Source organism: Mauremys mutica, chromosome 4 (assembly GCF_020497125.1).
Source record: "Mauremys mutica isolate MM-2020 ecotype Southern chromosome 4, ASM2049712v1, whole genome shotgun sequence".
In the NCBI taxonomy this organism is placed as follows: Eukaryota; Metazoa; Chordata; order Testudines; family Geoemydidae; genus Mauremys; species Mauremys mutica.
In genome coordinates, this window is record NC_059075.1 from 74162033 (window position 1) to 74184730 (window position 22698).

The window sequence follows — 22698 nt, forward strand, 5'->3', positions numbered from 1 at the left end:
GATCTCCCTGTTCTCCTTATACTGACTCGGTCATAGCTTCCCTGTGGTGATGCTTTATGACCTGTGTGAAATTAAAAGCAGGAAGCCTAATGGGTCTTGTTAAAGATTAAACAGGCACAGTGTTACCTAGTGCAAAGTAAACCTAACATCTCAGGTTCCTCGTGTCAATTTTCTCAAATACAGGGAAAAAGGTAATTGTCAATTAATGAGACCATCGACTAAGGGTGGTAGAAATCTATAACATGGAACAATCTGGAGCTATATAATCTCAATCAGCATTCTATAATGGAAAGGCTTTCAGACAGATACACAGAGTAATTGGCTGCTCCCATGTGGCCCGTCCTCTAAGCTATACAAAAGTCCAATTAAAATGTAACATTGGCAGCAGCACAATTATTTGGTTTCTATATCACAAGTCAATGTTTGTTGAATCAAAAGTTGCAAATACTAAAGACGCATGCATGGAATAGTAAAATGTGGATTGCCACCATGGGATCAACTTGAGCATCAGACACAACAGTCAAATGCACCTTAATAATGAAACATTTCCAATCCTCCACATTCACACATACCATATGTAATACACCACAGAATTCACATCTTTTCTTGGGCTCTGCATGGAAACCCAGATTGCTCATCATATAGAAATTCCTTTTTCCAATCTTGGGGGTAGTTCCCCTGAATACTTTTTAACATCATTCACAGATAAGCTTAGAAAACATTGGTTTGAGATCAACCTCACCTTGTTATCCCCTTGCTATTCCAAAACATGACAAAGTTAAAAACCTAGGCATTCAGTCGGAAAGCAAGAATTAAATAATCAAGTGGATCTATAAGGTTCTGTCCTAAAAAAGTATTGGAACATGTGTATGTTAACAGGCTTATGCTCAAGGAAATGTTTTCATAGTAATCCTTCTTTCCATTCCCTTGGATTTGCTCTCTTCAAGCACACCAAGGAAAGAGATGGAGAATGGAGAATGAAGTGTAGACAATAAGACCAAAGGATTGACGTGGGGATGCCAAATGCAACTGTTGTCAAAATGGTCCCAGTAGATTAAGGCCTTCAAGGTACTCTGCTACCATGGTGATGGGTGTGAGATAAGGACCTGAATAGAAATCAAAAGGTACAGCAAGAAACACTTTCCAGCTTTGTCCCAGGAGGTTGCATCTCATCAGATAGAATGATCTACTGAAAGAAAATGAGTTACCTTGACCCACGTTTCCTTCCTTGATGCTGAACCTTCCCAGTTAAGTTAGGATAAATCAGGTCTAGAAGAGATTTTCGAAAGGGAAAAATAATTTTACCTTACCAGACCTTTTTTTACTTTATTTTTTTTTTAAACAGCCCAATAGCTAGTAAGGAACAGAGTAACATTTTCTATCGTGAGGCAGAGATAATATTTTGTCCCCACAAACTGCTAATGACATAGCAACTCAAATGTCTACGATGAAAGCCATTATCTTTGTACAAAAGTTGTAAACATGTCTGAGTATTACATGGTTGCTTATAAGGCCAGATGGAATATCTTCTCTTAGCCATTTTGGAAATGTTTTATATTCTTTGTACAGAGACTTTCCAGAGAGCCCATATGTCCTTTAACAAGGAAATTCATCATATGATCCATCGGTTGGAAAACAAAGTTAGATAGTCAACACATAGTTTTAATGTTCACACTGAAGGTATGGAGACTGACAGACATATTAATGTGGTACATCTGACTAAAAAAAATAATCTGGAAATTATAGTCATATGCTAAGGGGTCCTCCTTGAAGCTCTTAAAATTCTGACTTGACTCTTGTAGAAAGAATAAATTTGAGAGACAGGCAGTTTTCTTTAAGACTAGTGCTACCATGCCACAGTCATCTACAGGAATGATGTCTATCCGTTTCTTCCCCCATGGAGCATTATATAAATTCTCCATTGACTCCCTAATGAGAGGGCTGGAGAAAAGTTTCCACAGTTAATGTATTTCACTTAAACACTAGGCACTAATTTAACAGAAGACAATATAGATATTCAGTATTTATTTTCCCTCGTTCTTGGTGAAGACGGATCTGTTTTTGAGAGTTCATCAGCTCCTACATTTTATTCCTAAACTGAAGTCCATTCTGTTTGAGACATCACAGTCGGGTTGCTGTGAAAAGGATGATCCTAGTGCATAGCAGAACGAGCAGCACGTTACAGGCAAAACAGATGAACTCTGTTGAAACAAAGATACTGTTTGCAAGCAAATATGATACTTACAAAATAAAAGCTGACTTTATTTTTATCTATGTACCCCAGAATTTTTCCAAGGTTTTCCAGGAGACACCAGTAGCTCCATAACAGTATCTTGCAATCTAACTTCAAGCATTGTTGTGGGTTATGCACAAATCAATAGGTCAAAATTATCTCCTTGATAGGAGTTATTACACTTTACAGAAGTTTGCTTTAGTGGTTTGATGGAGCCTTGACCAAATCTATTCCATTCCAGTCAGGTCCTTATACTACATCCATCTCCATGGTAAGTGTGAGCGCCATTCTATTTTCTGTGATGTTGCTGATAGATCCAGCATTGAAGATTATACTGTAGTTTGAATGCTATCCTGGCCAATGAAACACAAGTCTGTTCCACTTAGGACATATTTGTTCTAGAAAATAGATGAAAGCAGATCTTGGATTCAGATTCCATTAGAATTTCTGAATAATAATCTAGGAGAAAAGAGAGCTGGTATACCTAATTGAAAGCTAAATGCTATATTGCCTTTATTTTAAAGAAAAGCCAATGCAAAAAGTCATTTTAACAGGCAAGCTGTAAAGCAATATTGCAATTTGGTCTCTAAATGTCTGCATTTCATTCTACTTTATATCGTTTGCATTCTTTAAGTACCTCATTCCAAATACCAAATATTTTTAAAACAAGAGGAATCATTCCTCAGGCAAGATTTTTTTTTAAACTGGTGATTTCTCTTTTAATACATTCCAATTTAGGACAGTGAGTCCAGCTGTAAGTGGGAGGTGGACATGCTAACAGACACCAAACAAACAGAGGTACAGAGATGGCTTATGGAAAGGGGTTCTCTGAATTCCCAGTACTGCAAGAGTTAAAGGAAAGAAAGGGATTTGACAGACAGTTCAATGACATAACTCTGACCCAACCCATCACCCTGAAATTTTTTCATGGAGAGCTGTAAAAGGGAGGCCTCACTTCACTGACTCGGATGTCAGTTTCCAACAATCACGTGAAATACATAGATGGGGTAGAGTAAAGAGGAGTTTGGATATATCAAATCTTGGCAAGTAGGCTGGGTACCAGTGCCATTTGGACACCTGGATCTTGTAGGACTAGATATTTAGCCAATGTGGCAGAAGTGACCCAGAAACATTTAGGCTATTTTTTTTTAAATATAAAAAGACAGGTCTGATATATCTCTTTTTTAAAGTGAGTGTCTTTGGGATTCTAAGCCCCCCAGTGAACACTTGGGTTTTACTGCTGTGCTTAGTTTTTGAAAATCAAATAGATTTTTCTTTTCCCTTTAATGAAAAATAGCATCAGGTTATTACTTACAGGCTTGAAAGAGCCAGCAGATACTCCAGATGCCCTGATATTTGGTGATGCAGAAATACCCAAGAAATACAGACAAAAGAACCCCACCCCAAACAAACTGAGGAATAAATATTGTGTTTAGTGAGGATTTAATATTCCCAAGGTGATTTCAAAAGATCATTCAGGGCTTCTGAGAAGCAATAGGATGGGAGGGGTATCAACATCCCATTAACAATACATTCATTACCCATGTCAGATGGAAAACACTACAGAGCTTGGTGTCTCATTAATATCAGAGTCACTCATTTGTTTACAAATAGAATTTCACCCTTGAAACAGAACTCTGAATTTTAAGCACTGGGAGCGTCACAGTGTATTGGACACTGTCACACAGGCTATTACAGTTTTAACGCACAAGCTAAGCAACAGCACAGCAGCATTGCAGAGATAGGCTGAAGAGCTGTGTTTGAATAGCAGCGTGAAACTGTTTCATTAAGGCATTTTTTAAAAGAATTACTGAACTTATTAAATTTAGTGTCAAGCTTGAAATTAAATACCCCAATGAATTAAACATATTAAAGATGAGAAAATCACTATAGTACTTGGCATTACATCTCTTGGCTGTACAGTGAACTCCCTATAGAGAGAAGAGAAAAATCAATGCAAACTGGATCAGTTCTGGTCTAGCAACAAGAGACTGAAGCTGGTGAGAATGATGGTAAGTCCAGCAATTATTCTGGTGTTAGATTTACAGCAGCCATCACCAGAGGAAGACAGAGGGGAAAAAGAGAGAAGTGTATCAGGTATTAGAGCAGGGGTCAGCAACCTCTGGCACACGGCTCGCCAGGGTAAGCACCTTGGCAGGCCGGGCCAGTTTGTTTACCTGCCGCATCAGCAGGTCTGGCCGATCGCGGCTCCCATTGGCCCCGGTTTGCCGTCCCAGGCCAATGGGGGCGGCGGAAAGCAGCGTGGGCGAGGGATGTGCTGGCCGCGGCTTCCCACAGCCCCCACTGGCCTGGGACGGCGAACCGTGGCCAGTGGGAGCCGTGACTGGCCGGACCTGCCGACGCGGCAGGTAAACAAACTGGCCCGGCCCGCCAGGGTACTTACCCTGGCAAGCCGCGTGCCAGAGGTTGCCGACCCCTGTATTAGAGGGAACCTCCATTATAAAGGCAATTGCTCTGCAGGAAAAGGTGATATACTTTCTGTGATGGTTATTTTGCTTCTTTGGATTCATTCTTTTTGGCTGTTGCACCATCAAAAGAACTCATCTGTTGCAAAATCTACCGTTCTATGGTTTCCTAATTGATTAACAACTTCACAGATCCTATAACACACAGTAACATTTGCTGGACTTACTGGGGGTCAAGTGCACATGCTTGTGAAAGCAAAGGGTCAGCAGCAAACTGTGTTTTTGAGGGGGAGGAGGGATCAGACAATTAAAAAAATTGTAAGAAATCCATGAGTGACAAATGAAATTATGTGAAGGAATGAAGTCATTTTATCCTGACTAGCACACTGGCTCCCCACCTGCGTATGCTGACCTTTTATGATGAAATTATCAATGAATATCCAAGACCCCGCATACTCCATAGCAAGCAAATCTTAAATTCTGCAGCAGGATTCCTGAATTCTGTAGAGCTCAGGTAGAAGTGCAGTGGCAGCCTCATTTAAATTAATAAATGGAGGTTTTTATTTAATTAAATCAGGAACATGAATAATATAGGCAGAGCAGATGCCCCATCTTATTTATTATATTAAATTCAACCTATTTTATCCTGTCCCCACGTTCAGTTTTCATTGTGCCAGAGATTTTTCTACTCACAGTGCATAGCAGAAGTTGTCAGGGGGAAGCTGGAGGCTTTGGCAGTTGAGCAGAGGCATTGTTGGGACTTCTGACAGTCAAGCAGACAGGAGAGGTAGTTTTGGTTTTGTCAGATATATGCATACACTATACATTTCTGCTAAAATGATCAGCAATAACATAGTTAATGATGACATTTTTAATTACAATCATTAGGGTTCAGAGTTAGCACCCAACTGAGATGAAGAGTGCAGGTCGGAGCCTGTTTCAGGCTGTTTGGAGACTTGAGCAGATGCCACTGCATCAGCAGACAGTTCACATTTTCAAGGTTTTCTTTGCAACCACAAGAGCTACAAACAATGTTTTGTCTAATTCCCGCATAAGAAGATGAAATAATCCTCAGATTGGATAATTCTGAACTAGCCTGCCATAGGGGAATCATGTTTATTATGGAAGTGCATAAGGGCCAATCAAGAATGGGGCCCCACTGGGATAGGCACTGTACAAACACAAAGTAGTAGATGATCCTTGCCTCAAATTGTTTCCCGTAACCCCAAGCAGTAAGTGGTTGGTTTGTGACTTGAAGACTAAAGGTTTATAAGCCCTTTAAAATTTCCAGCTGTGGATGTTCTCATTCCCCTTGGCCCCATTTCTCATCTTTTTGAGTCCCAATAAGCTCTCCATTCTTCCTGACGATATCTTGTGGCAGCAAGTTCCACAAGTTAATTTGGCATTTTGTTTAAAAATAATGTTGTATATATTAATTATAATTATATTATATGAGAGAGAGAGGGCATTGTAGCTAAGGCTTGTGGCCCTTCTGAACACAGCTCACCCAGCCGTGGGTCTCTGCTGGCATGTCTCTGTCGCAGGGAGATGCAGTATGATAGTGTTTTGGGCCTCTAAACAAAATACCCCTCAGTCCTACGCATCGGGGCATTTAAGCTTCAAATGTAATCAGAAATAAAACCAAATAAACTCAAAACCAGGGCTGTTCCACAAACCTTCGGTGGGGCCTGGCCCTTCTCTTCGAGGCTTGTTTTCAAAACAGCCGGTGCTTCAGCCACTTCCATTCCCAGGATATGTTGTTCCTTCCAGGAGGGTTTGTCCAGCTGGCAGGTGAGCTCTGTCTCAGGGCTGCAATCAGGTTTCTTTCCTACCAAGAGAAGCAGAGCTCTGTCCTCCTTCCTGGTCTGCTCTGGACTAAGTTAGGCCCTCTCCTTTTACTTCCCCTCTTCACACCTGACACTGGTTGCAGGTGTAGTGGGGCAGGGCCAACTGGGTCCACAGGCTTTTCCTAATCCTATCATTGCCAGCAGGGAGCCTGTCAGCTTCCTTAACCCCATCATTGCAGGCATGGGGGCATCTCTGCCCCATCACAGGCATAAACAGTCATATGAGTCAGAACTATTTTTGCAACATGAATTTTCTTCAATTAAACTGAATACAGTATATTTTTTAAAAAAACCAACAGATTACAATTGCTTTTAGTTGTGCACAGACTGGTCCATAAGATGGAAAAGCTCTTATATCCCACTTCTTTAGAAAATGGTATTTTGAAATGGCAGAAATTGCTTCATATGACCATCCTGTTTATGAGAGTAATGACAAAATTGAAGAATTTCATGTGATAGGGAAGACTCTCTCTTATCTAAAGGAGAACATAGATGTGCAAGAAAAAGGCCCATTCTCTCTCTCTGTGTATATAAAGTGTTTTCTTGTTTTTCCTTGCCTAGCTATAATTTTGTTTTAAAAATCAGTAATGACTAAGAAAAAGAGAAAATTGCTGTTTGACTTTTTTATTAATCTCTTTGTACATTTGAGAACGTATAAACCAGTGAAGGGGACGTGTGTCTCAGTTTCACACCATTCAGTGACCTTCCTCCTAGCCCCACTGGTACACATATATCATGTTCATGTTAGAGTGCAAGATTGAAAAGGAAAATATTTCTCTGACTAACTCTGTGGTTGATGGCACTCTGCTCCTGTCAATGTGGCAAATGGAGTCTACCACAGCGTACTCATCTGTACTGCCAGAGAAATTACTCCTGCCTGTCAGTCAAGGAATGGAAGAGAGATGAAACCCATTTCCATGATGAATAAATCAGAGGTAATTAAGGTCAGGATGTCTTCAGTGTGTGCTGGGACAGAACTTCATTTAATGTTATTACATTCCTGCTGAAATCATGACCAGGGTCAGTTTACCTTTCTCTGCCCTCCCATTGCCCCCCCCCCACCTCCACCCCCACCCGCCATTCAGCTTTACAGATATTTATTACTTTACATTTTGACAGCAGTTTTTCTTCTTTGGGGCAGGGTAACTTAAAGAGAAGCAAAGTCTTAAATCCAAAAGAGCAGTAGTGCCTGTTACAAACGGAAGACAGATTTTAGTACTATAAATGGAAAACCTGTTTTAAAAAGGAGTGTGAAAGTCTTGGGTGTCCAAACTGCTTGGCCTGTGAGAAGCCCAACAAGGGTCTATTGATGGTTGTGTCTGAAGCAATGAAAACCTGAAAGGACGTACCTGATGACAATTTTTAGAAACAGAAGCGGTGTCTACAGCTGGAGTTGCTCTGCATTTGAATGACTGACCCTTCCACTACCTGTCTGTCACAATTGGGCAAACACATCCTAGGTATTCCAAGTGAGGTTGAAGACTCCATTTTCCTGTCAGCTCTTTGCCACATTGAAAACTGGAATAATGAGTAAAAAGAGACAAGAGAACATAGCAGGGGCCAGCATTTTTGCTTGAGGGCTTTGCTCAGCACAAACTTGGGTGGGGGCGGGGGAGGGAGTCTTCCTCTCCAAACCAACTACACTTACAAATTTGCAGCGCTGCAGCAAAGCGCCAGTGTGGTCAAAGCCCCAGCGCTGGGAGCGCGGCTCCCAGCGCTGTACGTTATTCCCCACAGGGAGGTGGAGTACGGACAGCGCTGGGAGAGCTCTCTCTCAGCGCTTCAAAGTGCTGCCGCGGCAGCGCTGCCGAGGCAGCGCTTTGAAGTGCAAGTGTAGCCAAAGCCTGATGGTCTCAGAGCAAGCCTGATAGCTTTCCTCTAGTAATGGAAATCAACAAGATCTTCCTCTGGGACTCCCAGCCACACATGCTTTTGCAAACTGTAGCCTCCCAGAGTCCTCATTTCACCACACCATTTTCTGAAACACTTGCATACCAGGGGGGGAAATGTAGGGGCTGGCAAAAAGAATTGATTATTTAGCACTAATAATAAAGTTTAAAATACCCTGGGGCTTCACTGCACCTTTTAAAGAGCTGCTGACATGACATGAAAGACTCTCGCTATTGAAAAATAGTTCTGCTTGTGTTCTGTATTACATATCTTCTGTATTTCATCTCTCTGGACATAAAACTGATCATGACATCAACATGAGAACAGGGTTTCTCTCAACAGTTCATTTTCTCCAGCTGCTTTTGCTCCACTCCACTCACATTCCTCTATCTGCGAGAGCACAACTTGTTGCTCTGGAAAGGATCATGCCAAACAGAGTAGGATTTCACTTTTGGAATGAGCAGGTGAACACAAGTTTTGTGGATAAGGGAGGGATACGAAAATATATTGTATACAATGCAAGCAGAACTGCTTGCAAAGAGGCCCGTTTTTCATTCCTCCATGAGGTGTCAGCAGCTCTTTAACAGATTATTCTCCCACTTGCAGCTGTCAGAAGCATTGACCTTGTTGTTTGAGATCAGCTTGCTGGGCAGGCTCAGAGACCATTCAGCTCACACTATTACAGAGCTGTCAAGACCAAGGAAGCCCCACTACAGCCATAGGGCTATGCACCAGAGCTGTCTACCTCCATAGCCTTTCAGAGTGGTGGTGGTCAGGAGGGGAGGCAGGCAGCTGCAGCAATGCCCTCCCCCATCAGGGGACATTGAGTACCTTCAGTTCCCACCTGAGACATAGCAGTTGAGGGCACTCAGCTCCCTGCGAGATCAGATCTATTATAATTCACAACTCTGGACAGCATTATTTTTGTATTTGAAACCTTGCATGTGGTGTCTAAACACAGCCTAGAGGACATATTTTGCTTTAAGTTGCGCTGTGGGGGCCTACTGAACTGGCTCAGTGTTGTTTTGTGATGAGTGTGGGACCTAATTGCACTGGGTGATGTGAAAATGTAACTTAAGGCCACAACTGTTTGTTTCCATGCCAATGAATTAATACCATGCATTCAACAGTCCCTCATTCTTCAGACATTGTCTTATACACACACAACTCCCACTCACTTCCCACACACACCCCGTTTAATCATGCTCCACATATGGGTGATAATTTTGGAATGAGCTGTACACCCAGAACCCTGACAAGAGAGAGAGAAGGAAACAGAGGAAAAAAGGAGAGCAGAAACTGAAATTAAGAAAGGATGGAGAACTGGGGGGAAAATCCCTTTACAACCTTTTCAAATTTTATCTTTGAAATGAATGAATTATGACATGGAAAAAAAAGATTCTGAATGACTTGGAACTTAAACTCAGGGAAGCAGCAAATGTAATCTCAATGATATAAAAAAATTGCCAATCTATTATTCTAATCTTAACTGTCATCACAGGTTTAAGCACAGTTTAATACTCTGATTAATGTCTACTTTGGCCCTCTGCAGCCCTCTGCAGGACTATCTGCAGTAAGAGCATAGCAAACGAAAATTAAAAAGAGGTAGAAGAATGGAAAATTCCCATTACTGGATAGCTTTCCCATCAGAGAGCTCACTGTGAACACTACACTCACAGGAAATGTCTGTATCTGCTTTTTAGAACACTAACCCACACAGCACCAAATGGAATTAGTGTGAAGCATTCTACGTGGACAACGCAGTCAGAACCTGACCTTTGCAGCCCCCGATTTTGTCAAGAGCATCTTGTCTACATAGACCATGTAAAGCAAATATTCCCAGCTATCATTTCTTAATTAGACCAATGAACTGGAAAGTTACAGATGTTAGCTATGAAGATGGACAAAAAGGAAAATATCCTGACTGTCCCTCCACTCCCCGAGCACATTTTCTTAATGTTTTTCCCAATCTAGATTTAAATATTAGTTTTATAGAACACGTGACCATGCTGGGAAATGTCTTGCAATCACACGGAAGGTAGCTGGACTTGGTCCAATGGAAACAAATTACAAAGCCAAGGTCAATCATCTGAGAAAGCTTTGACATCAGATATGGAGTATACTAACTTGGGTTGTGACAGGAAGCATTTTCCAGCTGATTTTAAACTACTGTGGATGCAGCAAAGCCATTCAGATATTTAAGGAAATAAGCATGGACCACGCAGCCTTGTTCCTCGTTACAAAGGCTATGTCTACACTGCAATATAAGCCTGGGCTCAGATTCAGGCTCAAGCCCAACCCCCACTTCCATCTACACCCAATTCTGCCTGACTCTGGCCAGCAAGTCCTCCAGGATCCCCTGTGGGGAGGGGGTCAGAGTTTCAAGCCCAAGTCCCATAAGGACAGTTGAAAACTCCATTCTTTTGAAGTGTGGACACAGTCTGGGCTCAGATTCCCCAGACTCAAGTCCTGGAAGTCCTCTAACGCTATTCCACAATCCCTTGGGTCGGTGTTCCTTCTCCTTTCTATTCCAGGACTCCCAGGAAGTGGAAGTGGCCCCCTGGTACTAGTACAGCTGCTCGGCATTTAACCCTTCCATTTTATTTATTCTGCTGAGCTGCAAGCAGACTGAACTTCCTTCTGCATTTGTGATGGCTACTGACAAGAAGTCCTTTTCCAAGTACGCTATTAATAGATCACAGGAGTACAGAGAGATTTTGGTTAATCACTTAGGTGAGCAAAGAGTAGAGCTTCAGCAAGAGTTCCAGGAGTGACCGTGCATACCAAGAAATAGCAAAAAAGCTGGAAGTGTTGGGGATTCACGGGACTGGTGACCAGTGCAAGGAGTGGATTAAGCAGCTCAAGAAAGCAGGGTTGAGAACCACATCTCTGGGAACTCCCTGTTATCATGTCTCTTTTACAAGCAGTTTGACCAGGTGCTGGTACCGTGCTGAGCACTGAGCTAACAGTGCTTCAACAGTCTGGTCAGCCAAAGTGGAGACCTTCTGACCCCAGAATCCAATGTAGGATCAGAGGGAAGCTGGCAAGTGCCAGATTAGGGATGCCAAAGTGACTTGTGCTCACGCTGGTCCCCACGGAAGCTTTGCCACTGGACCAGCTGCAGCACATCCTGAGTCCCTACTTGGAAGAGCCTTTTCCTGCCCCCTTGGAGGAGCAGCCAACACGCAGAACTGGCAGCAGAAACTCAAGAGGGAGAAGTAGCCCCAGAGCCTGGTAAGTTTCTGGCTCCATGTTTGTTAATATAGAAATGGGAGGAATTTCTGGTTCATAACCCAATACAAAATGAATTACAAACTGCAGGCAGTAGCATGTATCCTTTAGTAGTGGATTGCATACCAGTGCCTTCATGTCACCCCAACCACATCAAATTCAAGCACCGGTAAGCACAAACAGTAAAACATGCATTTAAAATTAAAGTTTTACTAGAAACTTGTTTCAGAGTAGCAGCCGTGTTAGTTTGTCTAGAAACTTGAAAATTCGTAAAGACGTGCCAAGTATGAACCTTATGTTGCCTTCCCTTTTAATACACCATGACATACAAATCAGCCATGCCACAGCATATTGGGATGCCTGGAAACAGTAAACTCTATACGGTGCTAGGAGAGGTTACTTGTAGTCTGTGGGTGATGAAATCTATGTCCAAAGTACAGCTGGGGGGTTGGCTGCATGTAGTACACAAGTGTGCTGGGAATTGAGAGTAGATATTATCATGTATGTTTGCACATAGTCCACAGGATGCCTTCAGAGCAGGCTGCATAGGGAGCCATAGGGAGGCAGTAATCCATGTGGATGCTAACACAGAATCCTGTTGATCCCCCAATGAATCTTGACCCAATTGCGGGCGCTGATAGCCACAAACTGTTCCCATACTAGAAACTGCAGATAGGCAGTCAAATTTCAGGGAAGAATGTATTTTCTGGGCCATCTCTGTAGGTCACCAGCCTGCTCCACTTGTACATGTGCTGCTCAGAAATCAAAAGTTTGAAACCCTCTGTGGCATACACAGCTGACTTGCCACCAGTAGGTTGAAATAAAATGTCTCTTTGCTATTCAGAACCCCCTGAACGGTTATGTCCTCCAGAACATGGAATGTCTGGAAAGGGCAGAGACAGCTTAGGCAGTAAGGCACCCCTCTCACTCCCCGCAAGGCAGTCTGCACTTTTTAAAATGAAAAGCAATTGTAAATTTTAAACTTATCATTGTTTGTGCACTCTTTTCACTGTGATTAACTCAGTTGTGTCCATGGACCTTCTGGGAACTGAAGTGTTCCTCTCACAATCAACTGAAGCTCGGTTTTACAAAGTATCATGTTTTTGGCCTTGAGATTATACAAGGCACTTTTCTCTGCAGATGCCCTGAACCTGTTTTGAAGTATTGAGACGAAATTGCACTCCTTGATGTCTGCTTTTAGGTCCTTCAGCCTTTGCTGGTCCCTCCACCTCTGCAGCACAGGCACACTCTAGCAGGTCCCTGGGATTCATAACTGTCACGGATCAGTCCAAGAGGAAGTGTTTCTATGATGAATTTATGGTGGACATTCTGGACAGAATGGAGAAGGTTTCATGGCAAGTGGAAAGGCACAGACAGGCTACACAGTGACAGGACAGAATTGCAATGTGCAAGGAGAGGCATGCAGCACAGTTTATGGAGCAGGAACAAGGAAGAAGACAGAGCACCTGTTTGAGACGCTGCTTGTACTTCTGGCTGCAAGAGTACAGGCTCCTACTGTACCCACACCATGTCCTGAGTCCCCTCCATGGTACCATGTGCTGCAGACCAGGAATACTGTGGAAAATTCCATAGTTGGCTGGCCCATGCAACAGTAGCCAGCAGTACAAATGTACTACCTGCAGGCCTTCACCCCGTCCAGAGGTGCCAAGTGCATTCTAAACATGCAAGAAAGGGAAAGGAGAACAGGGGCCCAGGGAATATGCAACATTAGGGTCTTCATTTCTTGGTACTGGTCAGTGTTTGCACTGTTAAATGTTCAGTTTATACACTATTTCATTAATGGTTTTGGTGTTGGTTTATTACTGGTGTTTTGGTGTGCTAATGGCAGCTGGCTTGCCTGGCAATGGTTTAATATATTTTATGTACAATAATACATCCATGTTCAAAAAAAATAAAATAAAGGCTTTTATTTGATTAAGAAAGTATTATCACTGCATCACATCATATAATGCACATTTCAAATAAACACATGAGGGACTACTAAAGTTGTACCCAATTTCTCAGTACATTTATTTACATCAATCCATAGTTCTTGTCACATGCCCCTCTCCCCATTTCATAAACAGTCATGTTACCAATAAGTACAATACACATCAATCCTCACCCCCAGTTCATAAGCCATCCTCAAATCCATAACTAAAATACTTAACTACTCCCCCACTTCACTGTATGATGTGACAGTACCTCATTTACTGTAATCATTCTACATAACATTCAGACACATACTAGTCTCCCTCTTCTATTGGCCCATGCATGGGTGCCTGTTGCATGGGTGCCTCCTGCTCCAAGTGTGATAGGTTCACTTTCTGGTTGAGTGTACCAATTCAGCAATCCATTACTGTCATAAGTCCATTCAGTGGGGGAAATGGCTCACCTTTGGCTTCACAATGACTGTGAGCACAGCAAACCACAATAACGTGGACAGCATTGATGACACTGGAATCCAAAAATCAGTATGTAAACAGCACCAATGGGATTTCAGTCCACCAAAAAAAACATTCAACCACCATTCTATACCTGCTGAGAGTGTTATTAAACTTTATTTCATCAGGTCCTCTGAGATCAGGATATGATTTCATAAACCAAGGTAAAAGTTGTAACTGAAAGGCTGGTGGTTGGTGTTTCTAACCTCACAACATATTTCAGTAACACATATAGTAATACTTCACATTTAATGATAGTACATACAGTCCAAACAAGATATTAATGTTCAATAAACGAAGACTTAAAATGATACCTCACAAGGCATACTTTGTACAAAAAATATCATAGTCATATCACCATGGCAAATATGGGGGTTCCATGGTGCTACTTTGGCATAAAGAGTGTCACAAGTACCCTTTGCAGTTTATGTATATGTCCTTGAGAAGGGCAAACTATGGGCATGAGTCCCGGCAATGGCCCCGGCACACTTTGGAAACCCATTCTCTCAAAGCCAGCAATTACTTCAGAGATATCATTTATGCTCAGCAACTTTAGGTAAATCATACACCTGACTGCCTCAGAAACCTCTGCCACACTTTATGGACAGTTGCCTTTCAATGCCAAACTGATTAGCAACAGACTGGAGCAGTCTGCAGTAGCCAGCTTTCAGATGGTGATAGCAACCTGTTTCTGGACCAGTATGGCTACCCTCATACATGCATCATGATGCTGGAGGGTCAGAGAAAGCAGCTTACAAAGCTCCAAAAATGTAGGTTTTTTCATGCAGAAGTTCTGGACCCACTGCTGGTCATGACAGGTCCACACATGCTTGTCACCCTGCTCCAGAAGCGCCGGTGTACACAGGAGGCATCAGCGCCTATACTGAGAGTCATGAGCGGCATCAGCCAGTTCGAGTCTTCCATATCGGTATTGTTGGGGAGGGTGCTAGGAAGCTTAGGATACGTCAGTTTGACTCAGGTCTGGTGGCACTTTAAAGACTAACAGATTTATTTGGGCATAAGCTTTCGTGGGTAAAGCACCCACTTCTTCAGATGCATGGAGTGAAAATTACAGATTCAGGCATAAATATACTCACACATGAAGAGAAGGGACTTACCTTACAAGTGGAGAACCAGTGTTGACAAGGCCAATTCAGCCAGGGTGGATGTGGATAATTGATGAAGAGATGTCAATACCAAATATCTGTATTTTTCACTCCATGCATCTGAAGAAGTGGGTTTTTTAAACCACAAAAGCTTGTGCCCGAGTAAATCTATTAGTCTTCAAGGTGCCAGCAGACTCCTCGCTGGTTTTGTGGATACAGACTAACACGGCTACTCCTCTGATACTTGACTCAGGTCTGCGTACTGCTTTGTGGACACTGGAGCCTGGGTCTGGGGCCCAGGTCCAGAAATACTTAACTGAAGGTCACTGAAAAATGTGGACAATCTAGCCCTGGGCTTACAAACCCAGGATTCACAGATTTGAATCCCACTAACCCAGTGCTTACATTGCAGTGCAGACATACCCAAAGAGATAACTGTATGACATCTTTAAATAAATCCTGCTCATACAGCCTCTGTTCCATATTCTGGTCTCAGTTCACAATGATATGGAGCAAAGAAATCTGAGGAAGTTAAGTGTAGCTGGATTTGACTTATCACCACATTCTCAATTACCTTCCCAAGTGATGAGGCTTCTATTATTCTCTTATGATGATGTACCACAGCCCAATCGATCTCATAGGCAAGACATATTCACTGATATATAGCCATTTCCCTTTTTTAATCACATCCCATTATACCCTATGTATGCCCCTAAATAAATTATTCTCCATGGAAAACATAAGATGTTTTTCAAATCTGAAAAATTATTACAGAGAGACTCCACTGTAAGACCACGTGAGGTCCAAAAGCTTGATAGCTCTGGATCAAGACACTTATAAGCTTCACCGCTAAGTGCTCTGAATTTTTTCTTATTTGTTATTTAAAGTAAAACACCCACCAAAGTGTTAAATGCAAAAACCTGCAATATTGTAACATAACTTCAGGCTATAAAACGCACAGTACAAGCAGCACAGCCAACGATGGTGTTAAATTGGAACCCTACTTTGCATTTCCCAGTGTCCTGATTTTAACAGTGTGGTCTTAACATTTAGTCAGTATGGGGTGGGATTTTTTTTTGGCATTTAATATAATTAAGTAGGTGGTTCCTTACACATTCTATTCAACTGTAGTCCCATATCCCTCTACATACCAACGATTGGCCTAACCAAATATAATTATTTAGACAATAAGACATAATGATGGTGTGTTTGGAGCCAAGAAATGCAGGAACTCTCTGGAAGATAAATGCAGATCAGGAAGAAACAAGAAAATAGCCAAAGTATATAGAGTACAAATAGTAACATTGGTGTTTAACCTTAGCATGGGTCAATTGCATTTTTTATGATAAAGTTCAGTTGTCAGAAAAATGAAACTAGTAGTAGTCAATATGAGCACTTGTTTCTCTCTAGTAGATTCTTGATAGATACTAACTAGCTATTTTAGTGACAGGTTTACACAGACGCATTATAAACTGCTGATCAGTTGCCCATCCTTTGGAGAGACTACACTTCTATGGATTACCTCACAAGCTGCAGGTCACACACTGGTGCTGGAAAGTAATGACAATTCTAAGTGATCAAGTTCTTCTTCCACTTGTAAGCTAATTTCCAACCTGCTGCAATATTGATTTAAGAATCCCAGATCCTGGCCCTTGTTACAGGCCAGGAGTGTCTGGTATGACCATTTTAATCTTTAAATGTCATATTAAAATCAGTTTATACAGGGCAAGAAAACGATTCTCACCTCATTTGCTTTCTGCATGCTCTGTAGAGTATGCAGGCATTAATTCAGTGCCAACCAAAATACAAAAATATAAACAACTAAAAAATTTTGTGACAGGAGACAGATAATCTCCATGTTGAGTTTCAGATTTCAGGTAATGACAACTGCAATATTAAGTATGTTAGTGACAGTAAGAGTAAACACCCCACTAGGCAGAGGGGAATATTAAGAACTCAGCATTAGCTAACGTGTCTCTTAGCAAACATAGGCAGGCAAAGTGTGGAAAATGGAGTGGATAAGAGAGGACAATTCCAAAACGTTAGGTCAGAGAAGCCCACTAATCTGCTTTTAGAGCATCCTCTACACATCATTAGAAAAACATCTTATTCCTATCAGCAGTCAGAGATTCAGAGAAAGTAGAGATGGATAAAAGCTTTATTACATCGCCATCTAGTTGCTAGTGCAAGGTTGCACCCTACATTACATTTTCTAATGCATTGTAGAATTTGTTTTTAAATGTCTCAAGCGATGTTCCTTCCATCTCTTTCTTTGGGAGACTATGCCACAATTCGTGAAATGTTACGCTACAAGGGTAAGATCTAACAAACTACTTTTTTTACAGATCTTTTACAAAAATTCTATTGTTTTATAAGCGTATTTAACAGTGTGAAAACCAAATGACTTTTCATTACCATTTTTCTCAGTGTTCTTTTGGCCTGATTTTGTTAGGATTCCACAAGGTAAGTAGAGGTCAGGTCAGTATTGGAGACCACCAATAAAAACCCAGGGTACTGCAAAAAGTGCTGCAGATGACTCAAAAGGTGGTGCACTTCCCTCCAACTCTATACCAAACCTACATGTCACGCTGGTGTCAAGGAGCACCAAAGTGGAAGAGGTGTCTTCTTTTAGATAATGCAAAAGCGCAGGGAAGAGAGAAAGCCAAGAGGCCCTGGCCACTTGTAGTCACTAACACTTATTTGGCATTTAAAAGAAAAACAAACAAAAACAAGGGTAATATTAATCCTAGTGTCCAAGATAAATACTAGATCAAGTTACTAAAATGGACTTCCCTAAAATTAGATTAGGAAGAATAAACTGTTGAGAAGTGTTATTGCTGCAATATTAAAAAGTTGTGCTCATTCGTACCAGATGTGGCTGCATTTGAAGAGGTGGATGAAGTGAACCTTGTGCATTTCCATTTGCAAAAAACCTTTGTGTGAAAACAATACATATTGCCCGTCCCATACCTTTCATACCTGGGTATCTAAAATTAGGCAACTAAATCCATATTTGGGCATCTAAATAAAAGCCATTTGATTTCTCACAGATGGATAAGTGCCCACAAATTCCATTGAAGTCAATGGGGGCAACAGGTGCTTAGCTTGATTTTCAGACATTGAGCATCTGCTGCTTCTGTTAACTGCAGCAGAACTTGTGAGTGCTTAGCACATGCGAGAAATCAAGTTACATTTATTTTGGTGCCTAACTTGAAAATTGTGTGCGCACAAATATCTGTTATTTGTGATACACATCCCATCCACACATTTAGAAGTACAAAATATAAACTGTCACTTTAATTATGGAATAAGATATGGTCCTCTGCCATACGAAACACACATGACCAGAAGTACTTTTTTTTTTAAATAGACTCTTTCCCAGAACCATTTACTAATAACTAGAAAAAAATATTTTCTGTCTAAAGAAGAGAAGCTCCTACTGGCTCTTCCACTTGAAATTTCTTTACATTTCGATGATGCATACTTCCCATAAATACTGTACGAAGGCAAACCATGAGTATACATGTAGAATGGGCAGCGTATGAACACCTTCAGGGGAAAACTAGACATGGTGTGGGCTGGAGAGAGGGATGGTGAGTAACATCTCATTATACCATACGAGACCGGGAGAAGTAGAAGCAAGAGTAGGGCTGAGGGAGAAAATGAAGCCAAGAATTTAAACAACATTCATGCTGTTTCTGGGAGCGAGTGTAATATGGCTGCTGAACTGGAAGTTCATGCTGTCAATGATAAGTCTCTTACTGCAATAACCCCAAGCGGGCGCTACACCAAGAATCTAAAAGCAATCTGAAATTAAAAATACCAAAAAGAGCTCATCAAGAAGCGTAGTGAAATAAAGCATGCAAAAGTACAGCTGACCATTGGGGAACCTGGAAACATAAAAGAAAATCTTGGCTGCCTTTAAAATAAAAGGAATAAAATAAAATAATGGGAGGTGCATAGGCTAGACTGATGTTAAAATGTTTTACAAGCCTGGCAAAAAAATGTTAAGGCAGACCCTGTGTGGAGGATATGGCTGATGCTCTAGGTCAGCCCTCTCGGCAGGCACACGAACTATTTTGGAGGACAGCAGAGAAATCAGCGAAGTCTGTTGTGGGGGGGGGAGAAGAGGGAAGAAGTAGTGAAGCCAAAGATAAGTAAGAATTGTTATTCTCATTTTACAGATGGGGGGAAACTGATTTTCAGAGAGGGGAAGTGACTTGTCCAAAACCACACAGTAAGTCACTGGTATAACCAGGAACAGATTACAGATCTCCCAATTCTCAGCCCTTTATCTTAACCACAAAATCATTTTTTCTTTCTCCCCCTTGGGGCTTCATGGACATAACTTAGGGCAAAAGGTTTTCCACTAGCCATAAAAACACAAAAAAGGCAGAAGCTGTAGCCAACCACCAAGCAGTTGGTTTAAGATCTACTGTGCAAAAAAGATGCCATTGTCAGAGATTCAGTTGGACAGAATCTTGGAAAGCATAATTGACTGATGACAGCCCAGTACGGCTTAGCAAAAGATGTGGTTTTGCTTAACTGACTTGCCAGAGCATGACTGAAAACAGTTATGTAGCAGACTAACTGCATGCAGTGGATGAAACACTCAGTCTCACAAGGCATTTTAATAAGGTTTAATTCTTTAGATTGGCTAAACAAAGATTATGGTACAGGACTTAATATAGATCACTTGAAGGGAAACTGGGAGCCGGTACAAATAGGAACTTAGTTAGAAGGAATGACATCACTACCATTTGGATATGCCAGGGGTCACCTTTAGGGACTTTTTTAATACCATGCTTTAAAAGTAAGACAAAACTTGCAGGTAGCAGGATTGAGGCTCATGTTTGTAGCACTCCTGGCATGGGATTTAAAGCTATGACCATTTGGTCTCCTGGTTGTAGTAAGATGAGGCCCTGAAATACAAACTCTTGTGTCAGAGGCCTAGTCTGAGGCCTGAAGCCTGAACCAAAGTACTTCCAGGCATTGCTAAGCAAAAGCTGGGCTGTGAGCCAGAGGCAGGCCTCACTCACAGAAGCTGGCGAGAAGAGGGTTGTTAGAAGCAAGTGCATTCACACATATAGGGGCTAACAAGAGGAACTTGTGCCAAGATGGCACCTGGACAGCCTGATACAAGGACACTCCATAGACATAACAAGGAACAGGCAGGTGCATCTTAAAGACAGGACAGCATGATGGATAGATCTGTTTGTCTGGAACAACATGATCAAAGGGGAGACAGCACCCTAATGAGCCAAGGGGCTGTACCTCAATACGTCAGTAGGGATGAGTAATCTGTCCTGTAACTGTATAAAAGTAGGTCCTGGAGTGCTCATCTTTGTCCAGCCTAGGGGGCAGTGGAGTGTCCCGCCACTGACTGAGCTGTGTCCATTGCCAGGGGGCACAAATTTGTAGTATGTCCTGTAGAGTCTATAGAAAACTATTACTGTGTTTCGTTTGACAATATACCTGGCTCGGGTTCCTTCATACCTTACTAGAGTCTGTGGTCTTTGGGGGTTCTCTCAGGGTTTGCTGTGTCAGCTATCTGCGCAGAGCAGGGGCAGCACACAGAGGGAACACGCACGCAGCCGACTGTTATCATTATCGAACAAGGGCAGAGCACCACACCAGTAGCTACTGACAACTCTGGTAAAAGTTCATCTCCAGTGCAGACACTGCAGTGCTGGGGGTAAGAAGAGGAGAAAAGCCCATACACTTTGCCCATACATACAGTGACTGCAAATAGAGAGACTGGCTCCAGCAATATTCTAGATGCACAACAGTCCCTAGATTGAAATGCATAAAGCAGTGGTCAGAACCCAACAGTAGTTACCTACATTAGCCCTAAATATTTAGGTCTAAAGTTGAAACTGAACATGTGGCTGGCCCTTTGAGAGCTCTCTGATCCTCAAGGTAATACCCAGAGTCCACGGTTTCCAGAAAAACATGGCCTAGCCCATCAAAATTTATGCACATATACCCAAAGACAGTAATCTGTGGGCAATGCCAATACGCACTGTAAGAACTCAGCTGTGAAAGTGTCCCTGTTGATCCATATACCAACAGAACAAGAAAGAGTTAGGTCCTGCTGCAAGGGCATAGGAAACACCCTGATGCTTAGATACACTTGGCTACCACGTGTACTGCAAGTGGGATGAAAATATCACATTTAACCCCCACATCTTTATTCTACAATAAAGTCAGTAGCTGTTAAATACACATCCATGGAATGGATGATAGTTTTAAATCCAGTCCTAGAGCCTAATATCAGCTATTTATATCCTGCTGCAATAAACACTACTGCAGACTGGTGTAGCACTTTTCTCCTGAAGGATCCCTCACGCACCATACCATGTGCCCCTGTAAAAGGCTCTAATGCATTTTGGCGCTGGGGTACACATAGAACTAATGAAATGCAGCCACTTTTTAGGTAGTGACAGCAAGCAAACAGTGCTCAGCATATTGCAGCACAGTAGGTGAGGGTAAGTTTTGAGAAAGACCCTGCTGTCACACCTTGTTCAACAGTAAGTCTTCCAGGATCTATGACAGGAGTGACCAAACTTACCGACCCTCCAAGCCACATACAATAATCTTCAGAAGTTCAAGAGTCACAACACACACACAACCTGCTCCGCGGAGCAGTGCTTGCTGGGGCCCGGGGCTTCTGCTCTGATACCCCCTTGCAGGCCTAAAGCCCTTAAACTTCCCTCCCTGCAGTGCAGAAGCCTCTAGTTCCACCACCCCACCTCAGGGCAGAAGCCCCCAGTCCCACCATTCCACCGCAGGGTGGATGCACCGATCTCCCTCTGCCCAGTCTGGTAGGGAGACAATTGGGATGGGGATGCGAGGGGGGCTCAGCGAGCCGCACTTTAACTGTAAAAGAGCTGCATGCGGCTCATGAACCACAGTTTGGCCAGCCCTGATCTATGATAACCATGCAGAGCTGATGGGCCCTAGTTTTTAGAAGTTCTCATTCAAAAGAACCCTTCTAAAATGAACTAAATAGAATTCAATGTGTCTGCCTTAGAAGAGATGAAGGTGTCTGCCTCGAATGGAACTTATGGTTCAGAGAAATATAGATGATTCAGATACTAGACTCACACTTTAGGGCCATCTCCTCCCAACAGTTTGGTAATAAGAACTTTAGTGTTTACTACTTACAAAGATCTCAAACCTCCATCAGAGGAGAACAACTGGTTTATAAACGTCCAACGGGGGGGGGGGAAATCCTCCTACTACTGTCATAACCAATAATGTAGCCTTGCAGTCAGACATGACCCACCAGTATTAAGGTTAAAACATGCTATATCTAATTTATAGCTTTATGTTCCCACAGTTTAACATGCCACAACAGGCAGCCCAGAAGTACGACAGGTCACCAGGTGACCAGAGAAAAACAGGGGTCTGCCTTTAAAACAAACTTGTTACACTCCAGAATTTGCTGACCTTCACTGCTAGGTGCTGTCAACTCCTCTGAACTGCTGTATACTGCAAAGCATTTAGCGCACCATCAGG

General features: G+C 42.2%; 1 protein-coding gene and 1 long non-coding RNA gene across 2 annotated transcripts in view; both read right to left on the reverse strand.

The window, feature by feature from the left end:
- Positions 1-22698, reverse strand: part of LOC123370259 (transmembrane protein 263-like) — a 327732-nt gene that overhangs the window by 257176 nt on the left and 47858 nt on the right. The window lies entirely within an intron of this gene.
- Positions 1396-6483, reverse strand: LOC123370260. Its single transcript, XR_006579336.1, has 4 exons — positions 6336-6483; positions 5353-5422; positions 4130-4164; positions 1396-2201 (listed from the first exon to the last, which is right to left on the reverse strand). It is a non-coding gene; the product is annotated as an uncharacterized LOC123370260 (long non-coding RNA).